Source organism: Salvia splendens, chromosome 15 (assembly GCF_004379255.2).
Source record: "Salvia splendens isolate huo1 chromosome 15, SspV2, whole genome shotgun sequence".
NCBI classification, from domain to species: Eukaryota; Viridiplantae; Streptophyta; class Magnoliopsida; order Lamiales; family Lamiaceae; genus Salvia; species Salvia splendens.
In genome coordinates this window covers 27,439,121-27,450,115 of record NC_056046.1, presented here as the reverse complement: position 1 = coordinate 27,450,115, position 10,995 = coordinate 27,439,121, and positions in this window count along the sequence as shown.

Genomic DNA, 10,995 nt, shown 5'->3' with positions numbered 1-10,995 from the left:
TGTCCCCCTTTCTTTCCTCTGGTGCCATAACACAATTAAGATCCCGAATCACAATTACCGGTTGATCATCTGCAATGAATTCAATCAACGAGTCCCACATTGGGAGGCGCTGAGTTGTGGAATACAATCCATAAAAAAGTGAAAAATTGAAAAGGTTATTGGAAAGCATGCACCTGATTTTAACGTTAATGGTTTGTGCTTCCACGTTAATGATATCCACCTTTGCCTTGGCTGGGTTCCACAGTAGGAGCATTCTCCAATGCTCAATGGTGTGGAAGTTGTTTGTGGACTCCCAATCCGGGACATAGTTGTGCAAGAAGAACTTAAGATTGTCTCGGTCCATTTTAGTCTCAAGATTGTCTCGGTCCACTTCGACTCCATTTTTCCTAATGAAGTCGGCGATTACAGCATGTTTAGAGGGGTGCTGCAAGCCCCTTAAATTCAAAGTGGCGATAATCATAACGCCTCATTGGCGCCGTCTTCTAACCGATCATCCCAACTATCCGGAGGGGGTCGTGATGTTGACTTAGACCGAGTTCTAGAAGTGCTCTTCTACTTTCATTTGCGGCCCTCACTAGTCTCGCAATTGTGTTGTTGGCTTTGAATGATCCCTTGCACTACCACAACATCCACGTTTTTATTATTTCCTTCTGGAACTTTTGGTGGAGACCTGGGTCTGGATGAATTGGCTGCCCCTTGTTTTGTTCCTCGGCTCCTTACACGTTCGGACCCTCTTTTAGCCACATTTACATAAGGTGTGCCATCTGCTACTGCGTCTGCCGATGCATTTTCAGCAATAGTTCCATTGAGTCAGGGGGGCAATTTTTTTTCTTCTGCTCCTTGTGCTTCTCACTTTGCCCGTTTGGTTCCTCTATAAATTGACCAACTTCCACTTTGTGACAAAGTGGATCAAATCTATTTGGCAAGGCAAAGGCTGTGATTTGGTCTTCTTTTTCCGGGATAGGTTGTTGCACTCGCTCGGCCCCTACAGAGTTACTTGTTGGCTTCCATTGAGTTTTCCTCATGGGCCGATTTAGTTGTAGCCTATTTCGGTCATGTTGCGGTATAGGCCCGTTGCTCCTTTGATCGTTTGGATTCGTCTTTGTCCCATTTGTAGCCTATCTTGGTGGCTAGCAGATAGTGTCCTTTGGTTCAATGCATCTGGTTTCCAAATGGCCAAAGGAGCGACACTTAGTGCAGTACTTTTGCATGCACTCATATTCAATCTTGAGATCATAGAACTCACCCGTATGTAGTCTGATACAGACTGTTTCCCTCGGTTTACAGGATGCGTTGACAATCACGTGAATCCTTGACCCATCAATATTTTCCCTATGGAGTGTGCGGTAGTCCGTAGCAAATTGGGACCCCAATACAGGTTGCAATCTTGTTGATGGCCGATTCATTCCATAGTGTTGCTCTAAGGTCTACCAAATGTAGCCAAACCGGTAAGGTCTACCAAATGTAGCCAAACCGGTATATTGATGTCCAGGTCTCTGTTGGGGTTGAAATCTGATTTCATGGGCTCGAAGATGAGAGGGATTCCAAAGATGGCGTGGGGACCTTTTTTTTCTTGTGAGTTCCATCTCTTCTTCGTTGGCGAATTGGAACACCCTCAATCCTAGCCTATGGAATGACACTCTTGCTTTATGGGGCCAACGTTGTATCAGATCATAAACAACCTGCTCTCCAGGGAATCTCCCAGCGAGGATGCCAAGCATGCAGATTCTCCAACTCTTGTGGACGGGGACTTGGTCTGATTTGTTGAGTTCAAGGATGGCAGTGCTTGGGTTGAGCGATGGTACATGCTTAAGAGAAAGGTCCACTTCTGCAAACTCTAGAGCTCCCCCAAAGTATGTTGGTCTCCTCATCCATGGGAAGCCTTGATCTCTTTGTAGTGAAGGTGGTTGTACTGGGTCAGCCATGGGGGTGTCTGGTATCACATCATGTTCATCTTTGCTAAGGTCACTGAGTTCCCCTTCCTTCCTACTGTTGGTAGTAAACTCAGACATATTGGCTTGAACTTTCCTAAGGGCTACTTCATCCTTAGCTTGCTTCTTGCTTTTCTTGCCCATTGCCTGTGTCCATGGGCCTTCATCTGTCTGGTTGGTCATAACTTATTACTCGGATTTGTTTTTTCATCCTTACTGGGCTGGCTCAGAGAAAATTGGGCTTTGAAATGGCCCTCTTCGTTAGCTTTCCCCTTTCCACGTGGCTGCTAGAAATGGTTGACTTATTCCAGCTAAAAGCGGAAAGGACAAAGGGTTCTTTCTCCTCTTTTTGGCAGGATAAGCAATCTAAGAAGCCAACAAAGTAGAGTCACATGTGCCAGATTTGAAAAGTTATCTCACCAACCCATGCATTAGGAGGGTTCTATTTTTTGTAAAAGATCCAAGTTACTTTTGGTTGTGCAGAGTCCTTATGCCTCAAAATCCCAAGTGGAGACAAATCTGGACAGCTGCAACCCCAGCGAGGTAGTGTTGAACAGGCTTAGGGTTCAGGTAGGGTCCAGGTTACCGCTTCCGGCAGTGAACGTAGTTGTGCCGGGGAAGGTCGTCGGAATCTTCAAAACAAGCAAGGTTGATCCCCGTTTATGCCAGAATTTACACCTGTTAACACTTAGATACAGGCAACAGAACAAATCCCACAAATAGCCAAAATCCGCTCAAACAACTACAAAGTAATCCCTTCAAACTGAAGAATCTAACATGCTCCTTCATGCAAGGAAAATAAATCCTCTTAACATAAGGGAGGAGCAAGAATGATTCTACTTGAAGAACACTAAAGCTACCTACTGTGATAGCATATTCTGTACAGTTAAAATACTAAAGCCTTCTACTGTGATAGCATATTCCAAACAAGGTTAATTGTTGCAAATTAGTGCATGCCAAAGGTGGAGAAATACGAGTATAAATCCTTAATGTACCGTTCACCAGTGACTGTTTGCAGCTCGTATTTATCGCCGAATTGACCAGACGCGATATCTTTACCCCAGAGAACGCTGCTGCTTAGTTTATTCACCGGACAGACCAGACGCGATTCCTTGTTCACCTCACAAAACGCTCCAGCTAGGCCTTTCTAAGGTCAATTTTGATGGTGCAATGGGTAACACCATGCTTTGTTTTATATCCCCTTATGATCTCGGTAGCCAGGTGAATATTGTCCATGATACTGCGTCCCGAGACAAAAGGTAATTGCACCTGATTGATGAGCTTGAGTAGGAGGGTCTCCATTCTCTTGGATAAGATTTTTGTGATAACCTTATAGATAACATTGCAACAGGTTATTGGCCTGAAGTCTCCAACCTTTGGGCTGTTGTTTGTCTTCGGGATAAGAGCAATAATGGTCGTGTTGAAGCTTTTGAGCAATCTCCCAGAGTGGAAAAATTTCTTGATCGCACCAACGAAGTCCCCCCAATGGTTGCCCAGTTCTTTTTGAAGAAGGTCGAGGAGACCCATCAGGACCCAGAGCCTTCCCATCTTCCACACTGAATAAGGCTTATTTGATCTCTTGCATCGTGACCTCACGAACGAGGTCATTTTCCTCATCCTCATCGAGCCGATAGCTATTTTCAATTACCTCCTGACTCGCCGGGGATGCTTCATTTGGTGTCCCAAAGAGATTTTTATAGAATCCCACAAAACTCTGGATAATCTCATCTTGGTCATCCATGATGGAGCCATCGTCCCTACACAAGAACGATATAGTATTTTGAGAATTGTTAGTTTAAACCATAGAGTGGAAGAAGGATGTGTTACGATCATTCAAGAGAAGATGTTTGAACCCCGCTTTTAGGCTGTAAAAGTTCTTCTCCGAGGTAACCAAGAGCTCGGCCTTATGCTTGAGTAACTTGATTTGTGCACGAAGTGCCAAGTTGTCCGTGTCTTGATCCACTTCCTCTTGGGCATCCTCGAGCTCCTTAGACGCCTGTTTGGCTCGCTCTGAAATGTTGCTGAATTCCTTGAATTGAACTCCTTGAGCACTTGTTTGAACGCCTTACCCCTTTCAAAAAGCATGTATTGTTTTGAACCCACCAAATGTTTGCGCCAGTTCTGACGGAGAAGAGGCTCAAAACCTACATGATTCATCCAATAATTGAAGAATTTGAAAGGCTTAGGGTAAGTCTTAACATCACCGAAGATTTTTATCTTAGCCGGTGAGAGGTCAATTTGGAATCTGGCATGAAGGTTATGTTAGCAATGTATCCGGCATCGTGCCAGTCCTGGTTTACCATCGTTCGGTCAATTTTGCTGAAAATCCTGCCGTTGGACCAAGTGGAATTGCATCCTGTAGATGGTTTGTCCTAAATGCCAAGTCTCGCACAGGCTTGGATAGGACCGTCCATCTTCCTAGCAATTCTACGCTAGGAAGTTAATGGGGTATAAGTTTCCATGGACTTTATCACTAGTCTCCCACAATCAAGGGGGTATACGGCGATTTTGGTGGCAGTGGACCGTTTGACCAAGTATGATCATTTTGCTCCCTTACCACGGAATTACAATGCGTTGAAGGTGGCTGCCGTGTTCATTGATACCGTTGTCAAGCATCACGGGTTTCCGAAGACGTTGGTGTCGGATAGGGACCCGATTTTGTTGAATGAGGTCTGGGAGGATATATTGCGATTGAGTGGTACGAAGCTCCATTTTTCTACCACCTATCACCCGCAATCAGATGGGCAAACGGAGGTCCGAAACCGTGGCTTGGAACAGTATCTGAGAGCGTTTGTGGCGGATAAGCCATCTAAATGGGTTAACTTCCTGCCTTGAGTGGAATTGGCGTAGAATTGCTTTCATCACGAGGGCCTAGAGACTTCACCGTTTACGGCACTGTACGGTCGTGAGCCGCCGTCTTTAATTACGGCGCCACCATCGGCAGCGACGCCCCCGGATGTGGCAGTTTTAATAAAGCAGCGCGTGGAGCTTATTGTGATGCTTAGAAAGAACTTGGAGCGAGCACAGCAGCGTATGAGAGCAAGTGTTAATAAACACCGCCGCGACGTGGAATTCGAGGTTGGAGAAATGGTGCTAATGAAATTACAATTGTATAGACAACATTCGGTCACAAGACCATTGTCAATGAAGCTCGCCAGACGGTTCTATGGTCCCTTTGAGGTGTTGGAACGAATAGGGCAGGTTGCATATCGTCTTAAGCTGCCGAAAGGAAGTAGGGTGCAAGACGTGTTTCATGTGGGCTTGTTGAAGCCGTTCGTAGCCGGTGAAGAGAGCGGAACAGAGGTTTTATCAGCCTCGTTTGCGCATAGCAGACAGTTGTTCGACCATCGCGGGTGCTAGACCGCCGGACGGTGTGGCATGAAGGTGCGGCGGTGGAGGAGTTGCTGCTAGAATGGGGTGACGACGGTGGAGAGCAGCCGACTTGGGAGCTGCGTGACGTGGTGCGCAGACGTTTCCTGGAGCTGCTCTTTGAGGACAAGATCGCTGCTAAGGAGGGGGAGTTGTTACGGTGCAACCCTCGGCTCGGCTTAAGGAGACAACTACCGAAGGACTTGAGGAAGAGCTGGACATGGACACGCGGGATCGAGGCGTCAAGGAACTAGAGAGAACCATCGCCAAGGACCGGTCACGTCGTCGGAGACGCCAACGGGAACACTTCGGCGAGTTTGTCAAGCATTGACGTGGAAAGGCTTAGTTATTTTAGTTTTATTATTTATATTTCATGACATTAGTATTTTGGGATTTATTGTGTTATTTTTAATTATTTTTGTGTCGAGCGGATTATAAGCTCCTTTCCGGGTTTTCTTCGTTGATTCTTTTCTGGATCGTAGGTCGAATCAACCCTAGGGTCCTAGTATAAATAGGCGTGTATTTTATTTCATTCCTTAGGAAATGAAATATTTTTATGATACTTTCTTCTTCTACAACAACAAAACCCTAGTTCTTGTCGTGTGCGATCGACGGGCAAGCGTTTCCGCGACCTCGCGGAGGAATTTGTACAAGGTTAAGGAGTTCATCCTTAACACATAGCAACAGGTGGCTTTGACTAAACTTTTCTCGCACCATTGCCCTTGTAATTCCCAGATGGCTGCCAGACTTTCGGGTCGACTCGGGCGGCTATCGGGTCTGCCTTTTTCGGTCTAGCATTGTCCTTAGCAGGGACGTTTTTCTTAGGCATCGGCTTGCTATTTGCCTAGCCAGTAACGGACTTATCACACCCCTTTGATTTATAGAGGCTTAGATTAGCACGCCTAATTCTTTCTCTCTCCTCAAGACCCGGACAACCCACTTCGTAGTGGCCAAATTCTTGGCACGTCCGACAATACTTGGGGAGAGATTCATACACAATTTCCTGAATAAATTTCTCTCATCCCGGTAAGATGATTTCAACATTTTTTCGGGACTCATCCAACACGTTGATGATGACTTGGACTCTAGGGCATCGAGTGTTTCCCTCAGTAAAGTGCGTGTCGGCGCCGAAAAATTCTGGAAAACAAAAGTTTTTCTCCAGCACTAACCTACACGGTTGTGCTTGTTGCCGGAGTGACAAAATCATCCAGAAAGTCGCAGGAATTTGCACAAAAACCACTTCAATTGGATTTTCTATAAAATGCCAATAAGAAAAGATCCATAACACACCAAAAACAGCAGAAAATCAGACGGAAGAAGAGGGGAAAGATAGAAGAGATAGACTCGAAAGCACCAGAAAATTCTACGTGTTGGTGGGCATTTTCCTTCACTGCACGCCTCCAATCCAATCTTAACTTCAACGAAACAAACCCCAACGATTGGAATCTGCAAAAGAAGCAAAAAACCGAAAGAACCAACAAGAACACTGATTGCAACCCAATGTAACAGTAACACACAATCGAGATTCAAAACCAATTCAAACCCAAATGAATTTAAACTTACAAAATCAGTAGATTAATAAGGAATAGGGAAAAGTACACTTAGGGTTGAACAGCCGCTCAATCAACTTCGATGCAATCTTCAAAAGAACCCTTCTTCACTTCCAACATAATGGAACCGGCCTTTCTCAGTCCGTTGCACTTCGCCGTTAAAGAGGAGTGGATCTCTGGGGAAGCGTTACAACTGGGATGGAAGGAAGTGACATCAGTCAACGATTACACCTCTGCCAAGTTGAAGAACCCGTCAAAAGCTACTCTGCCAGAAAGTGGCAGAACCGCCGGATAATGTAAATCTGCCACAGAATCGATTCCTCCCCTCTTCGCCTAATTTTCACACCATTAATCATCACCAAGGGTGACTTCCGATGCTACTGGAGTGGAGGGGAGGCCGCCGGGAACTAGAAGAAGCTTCAAATCCACCGGGAAAAACTTTCAGATCCGAAAAAAGAGATTATCGAAGAATAGCCTCAAAACTTGTTCAAATCTAGAGTTTAATGGATCAATATCTTCATTTAATGATAGGGAATCACTTCCACGTTGATTTAATCCATCAGAGATGCAAGAAAGGAGGCGGCGAGAAGCATTTGTGACAGAAAGCGCTAGAGAGAGAGTGAGGATTCTAGAGAGAAGTCAGATAGAATTCTTCTAGAGAGAGAAAATATCAACCACACTACTACTGAGAGCTCTTTCTTGATCTATGGGTGGAGCGAATTTTACACTTTGTTGTAAATAAGTTTGGGGGGATGAAGTGGTGGACCGTGAGTTTAGGTTTTTTGTTTAAGTTTTTGTTTTAAAAACCCGAAGGTGAATCCATGTCATAAATATAGCATGAAGAACTTAGAAACACGCATGTTTAGGTACACACTAGACCGAGTTGCCAATGATATGAAGTTCTTTTCATCGTTGATGAAGTATGGCTTGACGTTTGGATATAATGGTTTGGTGAAAAGGTGCATAATTAGTGAATTGTTTGTTCGCCTTGAATCATGCTTATAACTTGTGAGATTTGAGCCTAAATTCTTTCTTGTGTGATTTATCTGCATGCATGTATATGTTTCTAGAACTTTCTCCTAGTCTGCCTAAGTTTACATAGTGTTTAAGTTAATGAAGAAGAAGGTTAGGCCATCTTTTTTTAGCTACATTTATACCTAAAATTTTCGACCCTCTCAAATTGAAAATTTTTCCCTTTGGAGTCAATTTTGAGCCTTTAAGCCTATTCTTTGGAAGACAAAATAAATTGGGACAATTCCTTGGGTTCGTTGTTTAGAATTTTATATCTTTTATAAAGGAATTGGAGAGATAAGGAGAAAATTTATAAAATATAGTGTGCTTAAATGTTGAAAAGTGCAAGTTGTGAAATAGTGAAAATTCAAAATGTGTGCTTGATTTAGAAAAGATGCGTATGAAAATGAAAAAAAAGAAAGAAAAAGAAAAAGAAAGAAAGGTTGTAAAGAAAAGAAAGAAAAATGAAAGGATTGGAAAGTGAGTTGGAGGTGAAAAATAAGTGTTAAAAGTGTCTTGGGTTTTAGAAAAGTGGAGTTATTTTTACTCTACTTGGGATATTTGTATTTTAGAGTAACTTTTTAGCGAATATTCCTCACCTACCAAAGAGCTTACACTACAACCAAAGACAAAGACCTTTCGGACTTTTGATGCTTAATCACATCTAGTAGATGAGGGAATAGACTTTGAGCAAGCCTATTGTAAACTTTGCATGATGTATGATTTGAGTGCTTATACACATTACCTTTATACACTTTGAGAGTGAGAGATAAATCACTTCCCATCTTTGAAGTTTGTCACATGAGAATGCATGGTTTCATGGTGTTCCACGAGTTAGTAATGAAAGTGCACTAATAAGCCTTGCTTGATTTGATTGTGTTAATTTATGCTTAGTCTATATTTACCGTAATTTGAGGCAACGAAGAATTCTAGTCCTTGTGCATGCCGTGCGTCTATTTTGTGTCTTTATTGTTTTAATTGAGGACAAACAAAAATATAAGTTTGGGAGAGTTGATACGCTCGGATTTTGCACTGTTTTAAGTCCTTTATTTGGCCCATATTTAATGTCAAAATCACAATTCATGTCCATATTTTGCATATTTTATCCAATTTGGTATTTTGACGTGTCTTGTGAGAAAAGTGCATATTTGAGCCTAAAAAGACAGCAAAAAGTCGAAGTTGGAAATCTAGAGCATTCGAGACGCCCAGCGGTCCGCTGCAACACAACCAGCGACCGCTGGAGTCCAACGACCACTGAGCCAGTAGCGGTCCACTCCAGAGAAAGTTGTGCTGAAACGAAGAACACGCTCAGCGACCGTTGGCCAAGGTGCAGCGGCCCCCTGGGAAAACGCGGCGCACATAATTGACCTACTTTCTCTCCAATATTTACCAGACTTAGCCACTTTTTTCCTTATTTGCTGCTGCTCGAAATTTCCCCTATAAATACCCCCTCAAACCTCTTCATTAAGGATCCTCATAGGTGATAGGGCTCGTTACAAGCATGGTTTTATAGGGGTTTATTACACTAACATGGTGATAATGTGCGAAAAAGTGGTGAATTTGAGTGTGTAGGGGCTAAAAAGTGCTAAAGCGGCAGAATGCAGGAACAACTTGATCAACTCAGAAAATAAGCGAAAAATGGCCAGAACTGAAGACAAGTTGATCAGTTGCGGACAAGCAATGGAGCCTGCTTATCTAGCAGGTTGCTCAAGTGGAGTTCACCACAAGAGATAATGAGTCATAGGAGAGAGAAGAAAAGATGTCATCTCAAGGACATTAATGTCAAGACATGATGAGCTTACCCTAGGGATTTGGGTCCAATGCCATACTATAAATAGTAGAGAGAGTACACACAGAAGAGAGTTCAGGCTCATCATCTTCAGTCACTTCACATTCCACACTTCACACTTTTATTCGTAGCATGGAGCAAGCAAGTTAACATCTACCGGAGTCGTCGCCCTACCTCACTTTCATCTCTTCTTCATCATCAAGGAAGGAGGGACCTGGATCTGCAAGAAATTTTTCATCGTTTGTGTTTCCTTACACCCCAAGGGGTCTAAACAATTGCTACTCTGTTTTTAGTTCATTTTTTCCGTAGCTTAGTTGTTTTTGATGTTTTTCTCTTAGTTGCTACTCTAGTTACTTTCCTTTTGTTGATCGATCCTTAAATCTTTGTTTGGAATTCTGTTTTAGTTGTGTTTATGGAAGATCGTTCATGAAATGGAGTTTTTGAGGCAAGTTGTTTTGGATCTGATGTACTCTGATTTAATTATTTTCGTTTAGTTTTACTTCCATTCTGATTCGAAGTTAGATCTGCATAATTTAGTAGTTTAAGTTTAGATCTGAGTCTAGATGGAGTTCGAGATGCATGTTGGGTTTGATTTGTTGATCTCTAAGTTAGATTTTGTTCTCATGATTTCTTGTTGTCCTGCTTATGATTTCTCGTAGTTAGATCTGAGTTTTTAGTTAGTCAACTTGTAAGAGAATAGGGTAGATACTACAAATCTGTTTCCTTTACGTCCAATTTACATGGATCTATGTTTTAATTTGTCTGATTTCGTTTTCATGTTAGTCACTGTTTTCATCTGCCATATGTGTTTCATTTAGTTGCTTAGCGAAGAAGATGGTCGTAGTTTGTTAGAGTAGCAGTCTCTGTCACCTTTTCATTGTTTACCGCTTTTTAGAAGTGCACTTATCTGTGTCAGTGGTCCCTAGTCACTTTTACCTTTCCATCTCTAGTCTAGTAGATCAATCCGGCATGTTTCTTAGTTTAGAGTTTGTCTAGGTTAGTTGATCCATCTAGTTTAGTGAGTTGATCAGTTTAGTGTTTAGTCCATTCTTAACCCACTGGAAAGCATGGCAGCAACCAAACATCTCCCAATGTCTCGAACACAACCCAACTCGCTTGTCCCTGAGGGATTCGACCCTTACTTCCCTTTTCTAAATCACAGTATTGTGGGTTAAGGTCTTGAAGGCCCTGAGTCTCTCCGTTTGCATACCCAGCGACCAGTAGTCATTAGCTGGCTTGAACCATTCATTGTCTAACTTGATCAAGTTGAGCAAATGGTGCCGTTGCAGGGGATGGATGACGTTATATGTGCATGTGTTTGAGATACTTGGTGTACATATTTTAA